This window comes from Varroa destructor, unplaced genomic scaffold (assembly GCF_002443255.2).
Source record: "Varroa destructor unplaced genomic scaffold, Vdes_3.0 BEIS01000002.1, whole genome shotgun sequence".
Classification (NCBI taxonomy): Eukaryota; Metazoa; Arthropoda; class Arachnida; order Mesostigmata; family Varroidae; genus Varroa; species Varroa destructor.
In genome coordinates, this window is record NW_019211455.1 from 49,344,777 (window position 1) to 49,368,070 (window position 23,294).

Genomic DNA, 23,294 nt, shown 5'->3' on the forward strand with positions numbered 1-23,294 from the left:
AGCTTCGAGTAAATTTCTAAAACTTCAATCTACTGTCGGGCTCGATAAGAGGGCGTCGATTAGTAAAGCGCAAGAGGCGAACGAGCACATTGGACGCTCAGTGCAAACTCCTTTTTCGCCATTGGTTGGGAATATTGGCAGGGTGTCAGTGAAAATTCAATTAATTGTACCCGCTCCTTTCTATTTTTCACATTGGATTCTTACGCTGCCCTGTTGCGTTGTAGTCTATCCACTATATCTTTTACGAGTTTTTAAGAGAAAGGAAAGTCCCCCCATTTTCTTCTTCTAGTTTGAAGTTCTGCTTGCTGTGGCGCCTACTTTTCGCTGTTAACCAACAACCAAAATGATAACTACGCCATAGCCACTGGCGGCTCTTCTTCCTAGATTTTTCCACCTAGCCTGTCATAGACAAATTGATAGATTTGCCGGTGCAGCCCGAGGCTAGCGGAAAAGCCATCTGGGACTGCTATGGAAAAAAAGTAAATTTTGAATAGAACTGAAAGTTACAAAGCCATGCTGATGACGCGTTAGCTTCTATGGCCAGAAGATCCTAGAAACACGGCAATAAGCTATTTCCATCAAGAAAAAGGGTTATACTAAACATGTGAAAGAGTATCCCTTCGGATTACTTTAGCTAGAGCGTGCGCGTAGGATTGCAAAGACAGCACAACACACGGATTGCGGACTCACGAACAAATGATGAGAATAGACGCTTGAAGTTATAACAGCAAAATGTAATAAGTTGGGCCGTACAGGCAATTTAACCCAATGAGCCGACTAACATTTACGATCTTTCCCAGCGAATAATTTTACCTAGAAAATTAATCAAGTACTTTTTGATTTTCTAATTTTGGTTAATGGTTTTCAGATTGTCAGAGGCATCAGGAGCAGGACAGTGAGCACCTTCTCATACAGTCTCTACAATGATATCGTTTCTCTTTTATCTTTAAAAACTACTCTATAATCAATATCACAGTGTTTAAAACACTGACTCGTAAAGTATCACTTCAACGCTATTACACCTGTCTATCTTTTGAATCAATATTTCCAAGCGTGTCTATTGTGTTTCTTAGTTTATTCATAAGTCGAATGCTTGACATTTTGTATTCATTACATACGACCAATGTCTGTTTGAATTTATCGATCGAGTACAGCCTAGCTTACTAATTAATAACAAAGTACTAATATTTTGAAGAATGCGGTAAATCTATCCCGCAAAAGAAGCCAAACCAAAGAAAGAAGACGAACGAATACGTGAAATTAAGCTGTTGTGGGTGGCTTGAACTTCAGGTACCATCTCCGGCTTTTGCTGGCTTAGCTACGAGCACCTGTAGGTCGAGGCGTGACAATATTTCCACTATTGCCCTCGTATTTATTGTCCCTGAAAGCTCTAATTGTAGTTTCACAGCAATTGACCCCACATGCTGCGATCCAGTTCCTTGCCTCATTTGAACGGCGCAACGCTAATAGCAAACTGAGAGACACGGAAAAATGGTTGGTTCAATTCAAATACTGAGAATAGTTTGGAGAAAGTGAAACCTTACGAAGTGCAGATCGCAAACATGGTTAAATGTATAATGCTTTGTGTGCAAGCTACCTTATCTAAGTTATTTGAATAAACACAATTTTCGGAAAATAAAAAACCAGCACAACGGTCAAAAGAGATAGAAAAAAAATTGGATATAGCTGAACACTTTATGTATATATAACTTACTATGAAGCGATAAACAATGCTCATGGAGTACTTCGTAGAGTCATATCTTGCGGAACCGTTCTTAAAAATTCAATGCATTTTATCGTCGTCTTTTCCTATCCTATGTGCTGTAGTGCCAATTCAATTGTATGCTTATTTAGCAGTGCCTGTAACGGCCGCATGTTGCAGAATTTAATCCCCCCTCTATGCAATATATTAGATGCGCAAACCTTCAAAAGTGATATTCTAAGTAGAGGTCGGTTGTGTTAATTTTTTTTAAGCTACATGTCTCTACTCTGACGTTGTCGTTTTTAGGCTTGTGCGAAGCTTTCCCTCTTGTTTAATTACTATGTTCTCTCTTGTGATGATAACGATGATATAGTCCCCCGTTCTCCTTCTTTTTCGTCGTTTTCATTTCCGTACCAACATTCGGAAAAAGCGACGGGATTGTCTTTAGGTGGGACTACGATTCAGCAGTAACTACCGCATGTGGAGCTGGCAGCATTGCTGCTATAGTGTTTACTGCTCACAATTGCAATCGCGTCAGCGGCCGTCTCGTCCTCCAATCTGTTTTTTTTTGCTAAATCGATATAACAGCATAGGATGCGTTTTCCATAATGTCATCGAGCGGGCTACAAGTTACGTGAGCGCCAGAGCTGACCCGTTCCTCACGACAGACTTTCCTTTACCGATTTCTTTTTCCGCCCGCTACGAGTTGTTTAACTGAACAATGGATCGTCGATTACAAGAGGTGACCTTCACTCAGTCTCTCCAACCCAACCTGGCCACGAGCTGTATAGATTTTCGGCAGGCTGCAAATTCTCAACTTCGCATCATGCTAACAACAATAGCAGCAGCAGTAGCCAGTATGAGAACAGACATAGAAAAATAAGCCTAAATGCCGGCGGGAGAAAGAGAAACGATCCAGAATGCAAGGAATTTTCAGCCTTGTAGCAAATAGGCCAAAATACTTTTTCAGATGAGGCTTCTTTTTAACCATCTTCTGCTTTATCTAAGTCCCCGACGTATATATATATATATATTTAGCATTGTTTACAAAATCCCTTTCTGTTTCAAGATCGTGCTCACATACCATTTCCGGTAACCCCGCTGGCAGCTTCATCATTCGTGATTATTTTCTGGTTTATTATTGTTACCGCTGAAATAAGTCACTGATCGTCATTGTAGTATTACCTTCAAATGCAAATTCAGGTCGGTTTACTTTTTTATCGCGCATAACAGTAAGCTGCGCTTACTGCACGCTCGTCTCTAGCTTATCCATTCCTTTCGAGCTACCTACGTCTAATAATATCGATCAACTCCGTAAGATTTCACAATTTATCGAAAGGTGTTCCTTACAATTTCTACGTGCGCCTTCATCATTTCCCTGTCTCTTCGGCTGACTGCACACAACCATCACCATTTTTGTTTTTGGCATGCCTGCTACAGACCAATGAGCCTGATGATCTAAGACATGAATATAGGCTTCGACAAAGTCCGAACCCTTTCCTATTTCTACTGAACATTTTTCGACGAGATTCCCTGTCTCTTTTGGTTCTCAGTTCGTAAAGTTTGTCGGATATGTGCGTTTCTGTTGCTCTTGTTAGTTCTAAAACTTATCAGTTCTACGTTGGAGAGGTCTGCCTCGTACCTGACACATAACCCCCATGACATCGTACAATTTTTTTTCCTTATGCAACGAACACTATACCTACCTGTAAAGTAACTTCGGACGCAACGTGTCAAATGCCAAGAAAAAACAGGCCAGTAGAACAAACCCCCCGCTTGAAACACCTCAATTAATGCCTTGTAATTCATTTCGTACAGGCGTACTGACTGCATACAAAGGCTTCCAATTCCTAGTACAGCTGAATTTGGAACTATTAAAACCTCTACTGCTTTTAACTAATACTTTTAAGTCGCCGTAATGGCCGTATTTAGTTTTTATATTGCAGATTTAACACCATTTGGTGCAGAGGCTTACTAGCAGTGTTGCTAAAAAGCCTTTGTGTGTAATGACTGCGGGTAGCAGTTTTTGGGGTAATGAGGATACCAGTCAATGCTTGGCTAGAATCCGACGTCTACCTGCCAATTGTAGACAGCTACCTGGATTCTCAACATCCAAAATTAGCTCATGCTCGACTACTTATTATTCATTAAAAACGTAACATATATTGTCATCAGCGTTCACAACATATTCTACTATTAGAATATTTTGCAAACGTGTCAATATGGCATGCGAACCTCGCATTGTCGATCTGCAGTGGAGTGCTCGATTGCAAAATTAGGCCTCCTGGCGCCGTCCTTGAGAGGAAAAGAAGGCTGTCTTGTTCAAGAATACTTGATTGAATCCTTGACGAGGTGTTTACAATTTTTCTTGGCCCGGCAGACAACCTGTTATATAGTATGAACATCCTACCCCATTCCGTCACAGTTGAGCACCAATGTTGCTCCTTACTATACTTTCCCCGCTGTTCTATGAGTTGGGCAGCGCACTGCCAGCCACTGATCCTTATGCGGTACCTATACATACGCAAGCAACCACTCGTGTCCCAACTAACAGGATTAGGCCAACAACCAAGACGTGCTAATGTAAGCATACAATTTCTCTTAAGGCCTGTTCTTGTCCTATTTATATAGTAGCTGGAGCGCCTTGACTGACGTAAATCAATTCATTAATTTCTTTATTTAATATAATAGATCATATATATATATATATCCTTTGACAAGCATATAAAAACATGTAAAAATAAATTACCCCCACTTATACGGTAGAAAATTACTAACTTCTAGAGGGGGATATCGCAATAGCTTCTACTATTGGTTGAACGTGATCACTGTGGTAGGACTGCGCTTCAACGGAAACAAAATTATCTATAACAGTCAGAGATCTATGTATAAAGTGCATTGAATTTTCGAATATTTGAGTTCGGCTGAGTGAGAGTTAAAATCAACAAAAACGATACGTCACTGGCATATGCCCGATGGGCTATTGTCATTTGACCTTTATAGCTAGGGCAGGTAATGGCTGCGACTAAAATAGATACAAGACTTCAAAAATTCTTCGATAGTACCAATCTTGGTCGACCTCCAATCGTGTTCCAATTCTTGCTTTATCGCCGATTTTTGTTGAGTCGAGCTCCGAACACACAGAGACACAAATTGAGATCCATTTCCATTACAGACACCCCCTGAATATTACAAGAATCAATTTCACATTTAGCTACCACCGGTTTCCATCCGTTGTTGACTTTGCATAAAGTAGCGCGCAGGACCGAAACTGCTTGCATGATCTTTTCCTAATTGTTCGCTCAGTCAAACCGCAATACACAACAAATCTTTAGAAACAAAGAATTTATAGATTCAGACTGTTGAAGCGAAAGAAGTTGAACTCAGTGAACGTTCGTATTCCAGAAAAAGGTAACCAAAGCTCCACTATATACAACATTGCTTTTATATATTCTTCCACGCAGAGCATTTTAAACTCTGCTTTCGAAGGTAAAATTGATCCAAAAATTGCCTCTAGGTGAGAAACATTGTGCGTTCTACGTATCGTCGTCGGTTTCGTAGGAAGTAGTGAGCTCTTCACGGCTCTCCAGAGTGGACCAAAATAACAGTCTCTTTTATCAAATGAACAATAGCCATGTACATATTCATTTAGAAACCGTTACTAGTAAGCTGTGTGCACAGTGTACAACAATGTACACCTCAATAGATCAACCTATTGATTCGTGCTTAGTTTATCATGGCTGCACATTGCACAGCAAGTAAATCGAGCACAAAATTGTAAGAAGAAATATGAATAAAGAAGCTTAATTGTTATATTTCTAATTTGATCAAAGCTGCTTTCCCCTTTTTGATCACGATGATTCCTATCAACGTGAGGACTTCTAGCGATATCGCTCAAAAGTCAAAATGTACGGTCGATCATATCGGAGTCTAGGGTAACACCAACAACAACAACAATCCTATATAGACGTTGCTGTTGCTGGTGGAGTCGATGCAGGTCCTGCAAGAGGCTGGAGTTCTACAAGCTGGCGACATCGAATAAAACAACGCTAATAGATTGCCACGCTTTGTCGATTCTGTTTCACGCTTTCTCTATCTCTTCTGCTTGTTCTTACGCTTCCGTTTTCCTTTCGCCAAGTAATAACGACTTCGGCAACGATCGTTTCACGTTGCAGGAGCTTAGGCTCAGGGAACAACGCGTCCAGTTTCGCCACCAACACCGTTGCCTTCACAACAGAATGCCTCAAGGCCCGCTAAAATTTTATTACCTTCCCCTTCACCCTTTTACCCACGTCGCCCGTTGTTATTACTGAATCATTAAGCGTTACTTGCTTTTTCATCCATTATACTGAAATATATGATAGATAATAATAAGCTTGCGAATGCACAAAATAATGATAACATTTAACCTTTAGTTCGCTTACAACATACCAGAGTGATGTGAGTCCTTATAGTCATTAAATTAAGCATACTAAAACGTACGCTCTTGTCAAACTATTGCACATTAACACATCACTAAAAATAGCACGGATTGCACATTATGTTCAAACAATTCAGATGTAAGAAGGTATACGAAGGTGCTTATCCTGCATGTCTGAGGTGTTTGAATTTCGTAGGAAGCATAATCCTCGGATGCTATCTACTACACCAGTGATGAGTCCTTGGTCTAGAAGACCTTCATGGTTTGCCGAGCTTAAGCTAAACAACAGCATGCTGTATGTAGCATTGTTGTAGAAAGATCGTCTAATCATGTTAGTGATTCGTCTGTTACAGTTTTTGGTCTCTAGCTGTCACCTTGTATCACCCATCGTCGCATTGAAAGTTAATTAGGGTTACTGCAACGGTCAAGGAAAAGAACAACGACAACGACAACGACGACTGTGCTAATTGTGGAGATATATGTTTGATGACCTTAATGACGAAACAGTCAGCTCTGACCGGCAAAAACCACGGATACTACGTAATTGCCATGTGAGACAGACTCCCGCTCGTGTGTTCTTCTTGATCTGGTTATCTTGTTTATGATGTAGTTGCTCAATTTGGCTTAGGTTCATTTGTTTTAATAATTAAACGACTGATCATGCAGATTCATTTTGAGCTAATGTGCTATAGTAAGTTAAAATATGAAACAGAAAGACGGAATTTTTGGTAATCATGGAAGACACTGCAGCTTCTATTACTTACAATATTAATCACAAAAGGCTCAGTACAATGCAATATATATCAACTTATCCATGTATATTTCATCGAAATTCTATGTTTATGAATTTTTGTCAAAGTTTAATAAACGTGCCGGATCCATAGTATTGCGAGGTATAGTCTGGAAATAGTGGAAAATTCATTAAAAAATCACAAAAATGACCTACGATATGTACAATCAATATTACATACATCGTGTGTCACACACATCTATATCGTCATATTATTTTGCAGGATGGATTGATGAAGAAATATTGCGCAAATTTATGCGCTTTGTCATATTTCCAATATCGGTACATTGCACGGCCAGCTCCATATACAGACAACGATGAAGAGACACAGAAAAGCCGTTGTTGTTGTGTATAGCCAGAATACAAGTGCGAAACGCTCAAATCGAAAAATGCGTTCTCTTACTTAGTCTTTGGAGAATAGCTTGTATCTGTTCAGAGGGGTGCCCCTCTAACTTCATTTACTTCGGCTCCCACTCTACGTCAAAGGTGTTCCATTCGTTGGCAATCGATGTCCCTGGTGACTACTTTGTACATGAAAAGGCTTGAGAGAGGGCTACGTGAGATCGCTCGTCCAGCAGAAGTAGTACCAGCATGCATAGGTAAGGTTGTTAAGGACGCAGTAACTCGAGAAGGTTTTGCCTCTTGGCAGATAACGTACATTCAGAGAGAAACAGAGACTAAGCAAATGAGTGGCGGGAGCGGTACTGGTGGCGATATGCCTCTTTGGAAAGGATGATCAAACGGCAGGTTCCGGCCTAAAAGATGGTCTATGAATAGGCCGCCGCTTTAACAGCAACGGCGGCAATATCCAAATGGTGACCTTTGACATGTCGCGTGACCTGACCTGTACACATCCTTTTTTACTGTAGCGACAGACCTTTTCTGAGTTTTTTTCTCTCACAATAGGGGGCCTTCCTTAATATATATATATATATATATATATATACACGCGCGGCAGCAGCATGGGTCTGCAAGCAAGAAGCCGTTAACTGCAGACAACAGCAGCTATCGCTATTGCAAACCTCTGACGCCGTCGGGGGAGAGAGGGATGAGGGCTAGCACACGTATCTTACCGGTACAGCAAAAGTCGACCGACAGATGATACCATATCGAGCGTACCCAGGGCGCCTTAAACATTCGGACATTGGCCGCAGCCTGGAGACATCATCCGCTACGAATTTTCTCGCCCTTAAGCGTTGCACGAGGACAAAAACCATAGGAATTCTTCGCTTTTTCCCAGGTAAATATGAATGAAAATAGAAAATAGGACGTCGTGATGCTTAACCCTATCACGCGGAGCAGGACATTAAAAACGTTTATGTTCAATTTCTACATGATGTCTATTGTGATGAAAGGACCACTATAGCCTATATATATAGGCGAAAACATTTCTTAAGTGCGGCATCCGGCTGTCATGTGAATCCGCAATGGATATTATAGTGTCAGAAATATCAGCCACTCATTGCTTAACTAACCTTATATTTTCTAAAATGACACTGCCGCTGTCTCAAATGAATGAAATTAAAAATGTGTAACAATTCCGATCGTTTTTCCATAAGAAAACTACGATATATCAAAACGGTGTCAATTTGTTATAATATTTGCCATCACCTTTTTCTCCTATATGCTGTATTAAAAATGTTATTGTCGGCCTGTAAAAATTCAGTAGGATGTATTATATTATCACTGCCAGATATACATGCATCTAAGTACTCCTTTATGCTAACCTTTTCTCTGCTGAAAATCAATCAAGTTTTTTTAAGAGAGGCAAGATTTGATATGGACAGAGCTACCTTGAAGGTACCGAAATTCTAGGCTTTTTTATTTGTTCACCTCAATCTGATCGGAGTCTTAACTGTTTAAGTCTGCCAAAATACATTTTGAGTCATACCTTTTAGATGTCTCTGAGCATTCTGTTTTTCTGTCATGGAGGGGTGTGTGTTCTAAGGCATCGGTTTGTTCCACTAGAGGATTCCAATCCTCTTGCTAATTTTTAGTCCAGTGGGTTCGAGACGCAGTCCAGGGGGGGGGGGGGGCAGAGATCCTTAGGCGATACAAAAGCCCCGACAGCATATGTTGGCTTGTATTTTGACACTGTATTGTTATAGTGCTACATCAATATGCTGCCACATGTCAGAATAACAGGTGTGTTGGAGCCAAGAGGTACCTGTGTGGTACTGGAATGTGATACAGAAAGGTATGAACACACGGTAGAGTGGTGGGCGCTGTTCGAAATAGCAGCAGCAGATGACCCGAAAATAAGTGAGAAATTCTCACTTCCTGCCCGTTTCTTGAATAAGGAGGACACAGCTTTGAACTTCAAGGACGGACACCGTTGTAGGTTAGCAAAGGTTATCGCCTGGTATATAATGGATCAAACGCCATGTATACATAAGTAACAAAAAAAAAACATCTTTGATCACTAAGCTAGTTGCTCTCTTGCTGAGTTAAACCTGTATGAAAGGAAAACATATTATGATGATGGACTAAAGGAGTCGTGAGGCAAACATAGGACGAACGTCATATAGGCATGGTGCCTATGTAGATTTAATTCAAAATTTGAATCTCGGCGCTGCAATCTATATCTAGCAATCTGAGCTGGCTCTATTGTCCTATAAAATGTAAGTTCCTCCAGACATTGCGGCGCTTAAAGATTAGAAGTATACGCGAAACGACTTCGCTTTGCTGGCTGATAACATAAGGCCTTCATGCTATAAAACATAGATATTCGTCAACTGGGGCTTATTGCTCTATAATATAGTTAACGCGTTACATGAATTCGAACTTCATCTTTATATTACAGATTACTAGAAATTCTAGAGGATTAAATCACTCAATTAGTAATCACTGTTTTCGTTTTTTTCTTCTTTCAAACGTAGTGTTCTGTGCAGTGTATAAAACTAATTGCCAATCAGCGTGGTCCCGACATCAGCTGGTTCGATTTCGCCACCAGCAGGGGTCTGTTCGTGTCTGGTGGTAATGTACGAAAGCCTAAACAGACCCGCATATCAGACTTTATCCAGAGACCCTACCGAGGTCGTGCATGTCAATCAGTGCATTTCTAAGATCTAGAATAGTACTACCAGCAGACAGACCACGGCAATAGGAAGCACTAACAGGCGACCTGAAGATCGGTAAGGTGCTTCGCAATATATCCACTGAACATTACCGACAAGAAAATTGTCTAAGAATAATTGAAGGAAAAACATATCAAGGACGTGCACGTGCGCTGTAGACGTAAATATTGGTGGCACCTAAACAAATATTGAAAGTAAATGTTTGTAGAGTGACCCAGTTGTCTCGGATTGGAATGCAATGAAATGGCACGAGCCCACCCGCTAATAACGAAATTTCTCTTAAGCATTTTTCTTTTTAAGAAAGCAATTCTTGCACCTAAAATTGAACTTTTAGTTACATTCACTTCGTTCGAACCTGTAATGGGGTAATTGGGCACTGTAACGTTCTAGCAGGCTCGCAAAAACTTTACAAAAAAATTCCCCTATATCACATACTTTCTTCTAGAATGTTTAAAATCACGCAATTCTTAAATAAATATGCGCAATTTTCTACAACAAGATTATTGTGTGATTTTTTTTTAAATTTTAACGAAGCCTCACTTGATTGTCTAGCTATATCTAATACATGTTCAATGAATGGCCAAATAAACTATTTTCGAAAGACAAAGAACAATGACCTCGCTTTCTCTATTCTATGAAACGTTTCAAATATTTTACTAAGTGCATAGCACAACGCCGTCGTAACATTTTATTGAGTAAAGATCGACCATTGAACTAAGATTAATACCTTTGTCACTCAATGTCTTCTTTTATAATCAACCAGCTGTACGCTCAGAAGTTGATAGGAAAAACTTTGACGTGGCGTTCAAGAGCAATAATCACTGATCCGCTCCAATTATGTGGACGGATCTGCGAAAGAAGCTAAAAATGGCTTGTATATGTTAAGGACATTTTTATTATAGTCATTTTCGTAAGATGCCAACTTAGTTTTTACAAAAGACATGTCTCTTCAACAACTAGAGTCACTTAAAACAGTCCGTGCTAAATAAAGATAACATTAAGCCGACCTATAAGAACAATGGCGATGGCAAGTGTTGTTTAAGGCTGTGCTTCTAGGTTGGAGAGCCTGAACCCTTCTTTTCTATAAGGGGAACACCTAGTGGTCGGCAGGAGCAACGGTAAGTAGTGAAATTGGTTATATAACGAACACGCTGAGAATAATACAAAACAAAAAAAGGAAAAGTAGGCAGCAAAAAATCAGAGGCGCGGAAACCCAACAACCCAAGAACATCTGAAATGGAGAAGCGGGCAGAACAAGAAACAAGAATAACGAATATGTGGCGGAATATTTCAAACATTGCGAAAGGACGAAGATAATCAGCCGCAAGTTTCAATTGTCCTTTTTTGAGGAGAATGGACAGCTAAGGGAATAAACAAGCTGGCCTTAATGGGGCACACCTCGCATTACCTCGAGAAAATTAAGGACACGTTCAGCTTCATACCGAACAAACAGGACAAGACACCACCTAATGGTCTCAAATCGTCGCCATTACCCTCTCCTCTTTTGCCTTGCTACAACCATTACAGTTATAAGTTTGGAGTAACAGTTATAGTCGTACCATAGCTAATTTGCTAGCCTTGATTTATATCATAAAGTTGCTGAACTAAGATAAACTAGCTCAATTAGCAGGCTGGCTTGTGGAATAGAGTGTAATGTTTTGTTGACACACATATATTCTAATAGCCGGCAACGTTGCGCAGTTAACACAGTTAGACTAGCGGATGCCAGCCTTTAATGCTCTCTCTCTCTCTCTCTCTCTCTCTCATTTGTTCTTTAAACACGAACGGTTCGGGTTTAGATAATGCTAGACGAAAGTACCCTGGCGAGAAGAAGCAATGCACTGAATGCATAAAATAAAAAGCGCCGCCAGGTCGACGTTAGTCGTCTTGGACAGTTATAACTTCCATTTTATAAAAGTACCTTTAACGATATACATAATCTGGGATTTACTTCTTTGCTAAACGCGATGCACTTTTTATAGTTTCTTGTCGAAGCGTCACAGACCTAGTAGCTGGACTTAGGGCATGCTTATTCTAGTGTATTTACCAACATCTTAGCACCGTACGGTTATGGATAAGCTTTCCTGTCGAGTCCATAAAATTAAACATTTGGAGCTGGCCCTTTATTTTGCACAGATCAGCTACAACGTCACCCTAATGCAGGGAAAACTGCACAGATACGAAACTTCCGAACGATTAATCAGCCTTCGTATGGCTCTGATCTATTCTGGCGCTTTACAGAAAAGGTATCTCGGCTCATTTGTATCCAGCACATAAACAGTCGTTTTTCATTTCTACAAGTGCCTACACGCCCTATTTAACTTCTTCAAGCCATCACAAGTGAGCCGTTAAGAAAAACCGCGGTTGTTGCGACCAGGCTACACTATGCGTCAATGCAATGTGCGTTCTACCGCATACATGAGGACAAGTATATCTTCTTTGTTTGCCGCGAAGTGCTAACGTTGGCTAGATGTTAGCTCATCGAGTAAATGTATCGCTGCGAATTGTCGTTCTCTGCATTTCCGTGATTCTTCAAAGAATTAGCATGAAAAAGCTAACAAAAGAACCACCTATATCGACGAGATGATGTCAAAAGTCTCGAAGCTGATAGAGGAATGGATCATACGAAATTAAAATAAATTGGGGTTGCAAGGCATCTGGGCAAAATTTCTCAAGGAGACGATTTTAACCTAGACGATCCTTTGAACGGTTTATCCAAATGGAAATGATTAATTCGGAATAAATTTTTTGTGGGACAAACAATTGATATTCTGACATAAGCGGCAATAACTAATACGATTATTTTTTTAAGATGACACGTACATGCCTACGGCTATGTAAATTTAGCATTAGTTTCCTTGAGGCCTGCAATGTGTAACCACAGAATCGTTCACGCAGAAGGAATCCAATCCGTATGTCCTAATTTAAGGGAAAAATAATGTGTTGAGCATCGGTTACGTGAAATGTTATTCGTAGACACGTCAAAAAGTGAAACTTAATAATAAAAAATCCAATTATTTGAATTTGGCAGAAACGTTGTGCAAGAATAGGCAGAACGATGGTGTTGCTTATGGATGCTAGAAATGAGGAACGAGAGAAAAGACGTTTCAATTACCGTTGAAAAAATGACCATTGCTTTAACGAGCACGAACCATAACGATTTCACGATATCAAGAATACGTTTTTAAAGGTCACCTGCTACAATGAAATATTGGTAATGTATCCATGGAATTATGTTCTTTTTTAAAGTATTCCTTAGAGAAAATGAGAGGCGTGGCGTTCTTTCATTTTAAGGCGGACCAAGGCAGATATTCGTCCACTACGCCAAGCAGTCCCTTTCGCCTGGGGCACCGTCTGTGATAAAAATAATAAAACGATTTCCTCCGTTTCGAAGTCATCATTTAATTGCTCACCATGTTCTTTGACATCGAGAGAATGTCTAAGCGTGTCCGGGTGCACTATCCTATTGGACACGAGTGCGTTTTTATTTTACGTACGTCTACCAACGTTAACATTTTCTATTTATTCTAGTGTTTCTTTCATTCCAAATCTTGTGTGATATTGAAATTGATCTTACGACAGAAGCATTGTATGCTATCGTGAGGTTTGATTCGCGCTAGTATCTACTTAATTAGAAAAACCTTTATGACGCATCGTTGTCCCACAAGATTGGTGTCAGCGGAGCGTCAAGTAAATACAGCAAACTATCTTTTGGGCCGAGTTAGTTCGTATATAATGCGGCGATATTTAATTTCTTCGCATATTAACAATGGAAGATGCTATGCTCGGGGTTGTGTGTCGTTACGTAATCTATTGTAATATGATTTGTTAAAAACCGTACAACAAATATGCACGTACGGCCCACTTATTATTCATTTGTGCCGGTATAGGTGAAGCGGTCAAGAGCTGTATAAAGGAACCTAAATCGAAGTGATTAGACGGCTATTGTCCGCCTAGAAAAGGCAAAGAATATATTCTTCTTACGCAGCTATCTTTAAAGAGAACCAGGGAAAAAATCTACATGCGTTGAGATCCGAGAGGTATAGCGTGCTGCAAATAGGCTAATATATTAGCTTTGATATCTACAATGCTACGAAATTATCAATTGTAACTCTTATTAGCTCCAAACTTTAAGATTATTACAGGTGAAAAGTTACGCAGCAAAGCAAAAATGATATGGTAAAAAAGCTAAAACACTTTATTTGAAACGTAACAAATATTTTCAGTGCATTTTGGACCTATTTTGACCTACCCATTTTGGTCTAACTACTACTGACTATGATTATGTGGCTGCAACAAAGGTCTTCCGAGTTACGAGAGAGGGTTTATGGTGGATTTCTATCGTTGCTATAATATTCCTTAGCTTTTTCCTCCCCTATACTTCTAGCAAACATAGATAAACACAGTAAAAACCTCGCTTTTAAGATTTTACGTTTTAAACTTCAACCGTGCTAGATCATCTAGAGGGAATGCTAGGCTTTTTTTTTGGCACACCATTGGTTCTCGGCTATGTTCTATTCCGTGAGAGTATTTCTAGTAGACCGTTTGATCTATGCTTATTGTCCGAATAGCCTAAATCAATTGTCTGCCTTCAATACTTTCCGAATTTATTTCCCATCTGCTAATCGTAACATTGCTCAAAAATTGTTCGCACACTTCTCTCAAACGTATGTAATTGTGAGTTGACTTATTGTTGTAGTTGACAGAAATTTCAGTTTGCTTTAGTCGATTTTCAGTCCCATTGTAGTATATTATATTCCCAGTTTTCCTTTACACCTGCCTGAACCCTCTTACCAAATCATCCTTACTCTCTTTGAGAGTACCACTAGTAGTGAAGGTAGTACCACTTTTCTAGGCATTCATCAACGCCAGTCCTGAGACAGGCAGGACTTACGTGGCCGGACTAGTCGTGATATCCAGAAATAGCACCACGGACACCACAAAAATTAGCAATCGTTTCAGGTTCTTACCTGCGTACGCTCCATGCGTAAGCTGCCACTAGTTGTGCTCTGTCAGTAAAAAGCCGTCCCGCTAAAGTTACATACACATTCTAGCCTTCAATCCTCTTTTTTCTCTTCTCTCAAGCAGTACAGCCGATGCCTATTTATGTATATGGCTAATTATAGCAGATATTGCAGTAAGAACGATGGTTTGTGGATGGGACGATGGAACGTATGCATGTTTACGTATGTTCGGTAATACATTATTTCCTTCTCACTTAAGCTAGTCAGATATCAACTGTTGTCGCTGTCGCCGTCATAACACAGGTCTATGCAAGAACACGTTTTCTGTGTTTTACGTAAAGTACGGCTGGCCTCTGGCACGAAACGAAGTGTACCTAGACCCGGATACTTATATACGGGCATGTGTCCTTAGGTTTAACAAGTAAGCATTTTATCAGCTCGGCTATTATGTGGACGATACACTTTAAAAGAGATTCGTCGAATATGAAGGGAAAATGAACCAGTTTGTAGAACGTAGCGTTTATTCTGATTGGCTTCATAGGTCCGTGCATCTGGCGTTAAATTTAATTAACATAATTTTTTTATAATAGGATTGTAGCATTAACAGTGATTTATCTTAAATATGCCGTAATGCATGTTCTTTGCTTCTAGGAATATAGGGTCAATGTACAAGCGAGCGTTCCTGCATAAGTGTAGGTATTTCTACACATATTTGGATAGTGTACGATCATTATTGACTGAAATGGTTTATGCAACACATCGGGACTGCAGTATCCATAAAATATGTATCCTAATGCCTAGATTAAATTCCAAGGACCTTACGGTTGAATTTCATGACAGAGTGTGATAGTGTCATGAATGGAATAAATTAAACGAGGGCAAATTTTTTTAAGATCACCTATCTTGAGTGCATTATTATAATAATTATAGTATAGTATAGTATAGCCGGTTTTTGCACAAAGCTCAGTTACTATAATTCAAAATTATGCAGTTAATAATGCTTATTATGATGTCGCTAAAATATGCATTAATGTTATGAGAACACCAGGAATTATATTTTCGCCATTTTGCTCGGTGTGTTATTGATTGTTTCCCTGGCGACCAATAGCACAACCTAGAATCTGCTCTGATAGTAAGCCAAATTCAACACATGGTACAAAGACCATGCCGCTTGACTTATCTAACATGAACATACAGACGGGCTAGACAGTCGTGGGGAAAAGCCATCCCCCGCTCGTGAAATTCTCGGCGCGACAATAAATGGCAGCAAACGCGTTAAGGAACCGCGGTTCCCCGGACACCGATGGAACTTGTTTGACTAGCCTCAATCTGGATCGCACTGATTTAATTTCTTCGAAGAAGCGTCTGCTGTAGGCTTTCGTAAAGAGAAATTTTGTTGTTGGGTTGGCTCTTTTCGTACAAGCCTAAAACGCATCTATCATCATATATATAGCCAGTCGCGCTGTTATCCTTCACATATAAATTAACGCGAACGTTTTCTGACAGTTCGCTGTGATGTAAGTTATGCGCTGCCTTATCGAAAACTCGCACCAGTTGTAGGGTTCCTGATTACCTGGCTCAGATACACACAAAGACGGACGGCTAGTTGGGCGCAGGTTGGAGATGTAGAGTTCGTTTCTCTCCTTTTTCGGTGGCCAAAAAAAAAAAGAAGAGAGAGCCAAACGGGTAAGCATTGGGGGTGCTTATAGTAACCGTATAATCATCACTACCAGTAATTGGTGCTGACTGTACCATACTGTTCTATCCTCGCTGCGTTACATCCCAAGTGACGCAATCTTTTTAGCGGCCCTAAAGGAGTGCGTTTAAGAAGCTTTTTCCTGTATTGCTCTTAAAGGCTTGTAGTTCCCTGTCGGCTTGTCGGATAGTTAGATACAAACCACAAAAGCAGTTCCACGGACATAGCCGAGGCCAACCAGTGACACACATCTTTAAAAGCTTAAGTTGTGATGGCGGAAGCGGTTGCTCTCGCTACTGGGTTTTTCGAGAATAGAACGCTGATGACGAAAGTAGTCATTTAAAGCAGCTCAGTCAGAAACCAGTATCTTGGCAACATATACTGTTCGTTCAGAAGTATAAGGATAGGGTCTTCAAACTATGGAGAACATTAGTTAGTTACCTGTGTTTCGTAATAGGGGTATGTATTTATATGCTACTTTTGATGTCAAAATAAAATAACGAATCTATGGTAAACAACAGTACATTGGTCTCAGAACTTGGACGAGCTATTATTACCTAGCTGAACCCTAGCCAAGCACAGAAGCTTTCTCCTTTGCCCGAAATCGATTATCTACGTTATTGCCAGTTTTTACGCAGCTGCTAGAAAATCCAAAGAACACTTTTGAAATGAACCGAAATTCTTAATAAGTGTAAGATTTTAAAGAGCCCCAAATGCTTGTTTTCGATACATTTAGATTTTGATAGGTGAATGACTGGTCATTTTAGAGAGTAAAATACTAATCGCTCATTGGGTCGGCCCGGTGAGTTAGTCTCTTTGAAATTTACTGCGGCCCAAAAACTCTTTGGCCGTTTTAAAACCTTTTTATATAGAATCAGCCTACGATTTAACGACAGCCCAGAAATTCTTGTATGCAACGGATTTAAGCGATATTTTCGTGAGTAAAGCTTGTGTCTAGCAACACCCGCGTTGCTTAAAACATGGTTGTTATTGAAAAGTGATCGGAGGATTAAAAAGGAATATCTTGAAAATGACTAGTCAGCGGTTTGGATCTTGAAACTGTAATCACGATGGATGGATGGTGTTTATATTGTATAACCGTGACGAATCGAAATACCTGTGCATATTGCTGTAAATGTATACTGGCACTAGTTGATCTAAATTTTATATATTTACATATATATACCTATCAAGATCAACGCTGCTGTCGCTCTGCTGGTCTGATTCCAGTTTGGAACGTTGCTTCCGCTCTGAGCGTTAGATGTTCTTAAGCATGTTGTTCGTTGTGTTTTGTATTTTTGAGCTATTCATTCCAAAGTTTCGTTCCTTCATTCAAATTAAAGCGAAGTCGTTGAGATTTTTGGCCACAGAGAACCTTTACTTTTATCCTCAAATGTATTGCCGGTGTGCCCATATCACTTGCTACCGAACGACCAGTTTATTCGCACAAGTCCAGAATGTATTAGCTTGTCCAGTATAGTAACAACCTATAACTTTTTAAGCAATTTTACAGAATTATTTTTTATTTTCGATTAAGATACGCACTGTTAATCTCTGTAACTTTTTTTTGCTGCTTTAAAGGTGACTCATTTATCATATCACGGGAAAATCTGGGGTGCAAGAAATCTCAAAAGATAATTTTGACCTTTTAGGAGGATCGAATGTTTCCCTTTTTTGGCTAGGAAGTTGTCGAAATTAAAAAAAAAAATAAATAAATAATACCGTTCGGGAGCAATGTCTAACGAATAAAATAGATGAGGGCCTACGACTGTGATTCTTACATTTTAGCCACCATGATCTTTACCGTGCATCTTTGTTCTCTAGTGCAGGGCTCTTGTAATCTTCGTTGGTTGTTCAGTGACCAGCTGTAGTCGATAAAGCTGTAGTATTTAACGTTTGTGTTAAACCACTAAACAGACATATTATAATAAGTTCTTGCAGCTTCACATGCATGTTGCATAGACTGATGTGTTCGTATGCAATTATCGCAGAAAATACGTACGTCTTCGACTATAACTCATGCTAGAATTCAGCCAAAGTGGCTTACAACGGTAGCGTAAGTGCAAAAACAAGCTAACATCTCTACGAATCATCCCCTGCTAATTTAAGATATTTGCGATTTGACTGTGATGAATGGTGTTGTTACATACGCGAAGCTTGAGCGTTAACAGCCGAGCCCTTTGAAATGCATCGGCTTTCACCAGAGCTCTCAGTTCTTCGTTGTCCACGTTCGCAACGTGTCTTCCACTACATTCAGTTTTAAATTTTTTTTTGCTGGGACCAATTGCTGTGGTGGTTTCAGCTTAAGACTGAATAGAAAATTTATATAACGAGCGGTCTGTAGTTCCAGACTGAAACTTCTACTCGTATACGGGTTGGATTTTCTAATTTTTATCTCACTACGACTTATTTACTTAATAACGGCTAAGTGACGATATTCGAGTAAGAAGGTCTTAGATTTAAAAAAAACACGTGCACAAGAAAATGTTTTCTATTGTTATTAAATAGCTTCATATTGAAATACATAGTTATTATCTCACACATTTTATATTTAAAAACCAACTATTCGATGCTGAACTGCTGAACCGAAAGCTGTTGCTGTTGTTTAGAAGCAGACCGTTGAGCTATTCATCGACCCAGGTCGAGAACAAATTAGGGGGAAAAAGCTTTTCCTGCACAGGTGTTATGTATAGCATAAGCTTCACTTTGTTCGCTGTGTAAAAAACATAGGAATTCATTCCAGGCACCATTAGCTCTTCCCATGTGCTCATCGGAGTTGTTGTTCTGTATGGACAAGTGTAAATGGCTGTGTATTTAGGCGCCTGCGCGATAGTCTCTGTGTGTCTGTGACCGGGAAAGCTAATCGCATGGCTTCCGAGGGTCATTGCAACCTTACTCTATATCTCAGGAGAAACAGCCAGTGAGTGCTTGCATTGCCTGGCTTGGCTTTACTTTCGTCTCGGTTCTTTCAAAAGGGGCGCAGGCGGGAGATAGACAGGAGTCGGCTTAGACGTCGTTCTGCTTCATTCCTCTTTTACACACCCATAAACCACACACTTGCTATCTCAATTCGCAGAAAGTTACAAACGCAACAGTAGAACTGGGCCCGGACTTTCCCCCAAAGTAATCTCCGGCTCTTCATCCGCTGTCCCGCTGGTTGTATCTGGACCGCACGACCTGTGATGCCCATACGCACTTTACATCGTCCTCAACCAACGGTCATCCCCCGTTGACGAATGCCACGAAGCTTTTTCCTGTAATGTAATGTAGATTGGCAGGTCTGTCCGCTGACAGGCCTTTTAGCCGCAAGAGCCACGAGGAAAGAAGAAAAAAAGGTAGGAAAACACCTACCACATGAGACCTTTATCCTACCGGCATCATCGCGGAGTTGTCCGCTGCGTCACGCGGAGCAGAGGGGAATTAACGCGAACACACGAGGCATGCAGAACATCGAAAATGCCAAAAGAAAGCAATGATTCCCGTGATCTCATGATCGGAGAATGTTTTTAATTTGCTAGCGGAGAGAGGTGAGAAGACCTAACTTTGGTAATGTTTATTTTTTATGAAAGGCGAAATATGGCATAAAGGCTGCATTTCGTCAAAACGCAAACGTGCAAAACGTCACATTATATATACGCATATGCATATATAAGACAAATTCTCTATGCAGCGGAAATCGATTATTGTATTATAATCCACTTTCAGCCAGTCATGGTGCTTCGTGTCGAATTCGTACTTTTGTTTCTTTACTCTTCTATTCGACTGTGTTATACCTACGTTTACTGCTCAAAGTTTTCCTCTAGCTGCTAATCGTTTGCGTAGAGTCTGGTGATAAAAGGCGAGAAGTTCAGGTCTGTAAGTGTGACTGCGACGGTAACTTGTCCAGGGCCTGTTTTTAGAATAAAACCTATAGAACGGCATAAATCTTACGAGGGAAGAATGAGTTGCAGCGAGTGAACAGAACCGTCTGCAGTGAGTTATGAGGGATTTACTGGCCCACCTCTGATCCGGATACGCCGGCCACTGCAGCGGCTGCTGCGTCAGCGTATTGACATTCAGCTAGCAGCTGCTAGTCTTATAGTTATTGACCAATAGTTAGCCATTAAAACGGAGGATGCTTAATGGATAGAGAAATCCCTTAGTGTGTATTTAAAAGTCTCGAAGCTATTGTGGCGGTGACTACGCATGCTTATCATGTGACAATTCCTTTTGGTGGCCCGATTTCTTCCGATTCCGACGAAAATCAGTGAAAATAGGACTTATAAAACTAAACAGAATACGTTCTGTGTAGAACGAATGCCGCACCATAGTACGACCCACGCAGACCAGCAAGCAGACTAGTTAGGGAAAATGCCAACTTAAATATGATATGAAATAATACAATAAGAATACGTACATTACACGTTATCTTCCTTTGATTTGATTTTTTTCCTTTGACGAAATTCCAATTGCGCAACAAATGGACGAAACGAAAGCTCCAGTGTGTAAGTATTACTTATGGTGTATTCAACTATGTATTACGTATGAAATGTGGCTCAACCTAGGCCTCCCGAAATGATCTCGCTTTGATATGACATACTCTGATAATATTATCATATATAATCAATAGAAATGCCTCCACACACTTGCTACCGTCGGTGTTTCTATATTAAGTTTACCTTTCGATTGGCACCTCGTTGCTTGATACCCGCAATAAATTATCGGCACACAAAGAAATCCAGCCATAGCTTATGCCTGTGATCGGTACTTCTAACGGTAATGGCAGCTTGATGTCTTACCATTTCGTTCTTCTGGGTACGTCTAGGAACCAAAGCCGACAAAATATCTTTGTATGTATAAGATACAAGAATATATCCTGTAGTTATGCCTATTCCTACAGAGCAAGAGTAGCAATAGCTGGCCTGATGTTTGCGAGCCAAGGGTAGACGAGAATAAGATATGCCAGCCCATTATATTATAATTTAATTTCGTTTCCTAGTGCCAATTTTTTTGCTAGCAGTGCACGAACGATTAATTCCATCAGTTTTTTTTATCTCCAGATCCCCATATCAGGCAACCAACGCTTTTCTCCACACGATCGGTGCCTACCAAAACGCGTCTCAAATGCACGATCACCCCCCAAAAACTTACTGTAGTATCTTTGTAGAGCAGTTATCAATCAATCAATCAATCAACTATTTCTATTAAAACCATTACTGTTGTAGATATACGTCTACTGACTTCACAATAGTTGTATTTACTGAGCAGCTTTACTTAGCTTTTCGATCGCAGTATAATTTTCGAGAATCCATTTACTCAAAGAAAATAGTTAAAAATGTATATATGCCAGTGCAACAATAATCGTCTTGACCAGAGTTTGTTCAACCTATGCGTGCTAGTCAAAATCCTTTCATTTTACGCTTATATATGTCCACGTACCGTTCCAAAAAGGCCTCCTACTTTACATGTATAGTGTATATTTGCTGTCCATAGGCCACTCATTACAGTGACAACTTTTTTGACAGTGAAACTATATTAGTCTTTTTGTTCAAGTTTAACAGGTTTGTCCTATAAGATCCAGTATATATAATACCTAGACATAAAATCTTTTGACCGTGACCTGTGTCTCGATTTTTACGTCCAGTATTCCCATTGGGTACTCCATCAGACGGCTGGCTTCCAGCAGCAGCAAGACCCTTCTGACCCATCTAACCCAGGTCTAGCTGTCTCCACCCATTCAACATTGGTTTTTTGAAGAGATTTTAATTACTAATAAATAGCTTTGCTCCCATTATGTAGCGTTTTCTACTGTTCATTATATTTAGTTATTATGAAACACTACAAGAGTCTTAGTGAAGGCAATACAGAATACCTTTTTTTGTTCTTTGTTCCTGTTTTAAAGTGTTTTAGAAAATTTCTCCCGCTACAAATTATTCTTGGGCCTATGGATTTATATGGAATCAGATGTCCGTGCATGCTTATAATGTATTAGAGCATGCATGCTTATAATGTATGTATTAGAGAAAATTCGAAAGATCTGGGGGTTCTTTACCTTGCATGAATTTTCAAACCACTTCCTCTACGCATAAACGTACATGCCACTTCAAGTGGATCAGACGAATATCGAGTAATTTCTTACGATTTGTTCTTGTCTCTCGTACACGATATTACTCTATTATCACGAGGTTTGCAATTATTTTATTACATGGCACTCGCTGGTTCTCTTTTGCAAATGTACATTACGAACATGGACGTGTAATAAGCTATTTGAATAGCTATTGGTCATCTACGTCCTCCGCGAGTCCGCTTTAAAATAACGACTCACCGCCCACAGATTTAGAGCTGCATTACATTACTCGCGAACCGGATCGCGCGCAGAATCGGAGATTTGGAAAAAAATTTCGCTGATACTTTTCCGCTTTTTTTGCTAACGCGCTGCTTCTTCCTTTTTCTTTTTCCTCTCTGGCAGCGGCTCCGGCTCTCTTGACAGTCGCGGGTCTCTACTGACGCTTCATTCGTCGCTCTTTATCGTAACCGGGTTCTCAGCTGACAGCGATATTCTCTAGGCGTGCGTTTAACTGAACCCATCGTCGCATTCGCACGGCTGATGCGCAGTCCAACGTGTCGTTGAGCAAGTTCTCTATAGATGGAACTATCACGGGACTC

The 23,294-nt window shown here is 40.1% G+C and overlaps 1 protein-coding gene and 1 long non-coding RNA gene across 2 annotated transcripts in view; one reads left to right on the plus strand and one right to left on the minus strand.

The window, feature by feature from the left end:
* Nucleotides 1-23,294, minus strand: part of LOC111244958 (potassium voltage-gated channel subfamily KQT member 1-like) — a 220,344-nt gene that overhangs the window by 119,964 nt on the left and 77,086 nt on the right. The gene's annotated exons all lie outside the window — the stretch shown is intronic.
* Nucleotides 7,882-10,487, plus strand: LOC147757936 (uncharacterized). The gene is made up of 2 exons (XR_015321823.1): nucleotides 7,882-8,152; nucleotides 9,792-10,487. It is a non-coding gene; the product is annotated as an uncharacterized LOC147757936 (long non-coding RNA).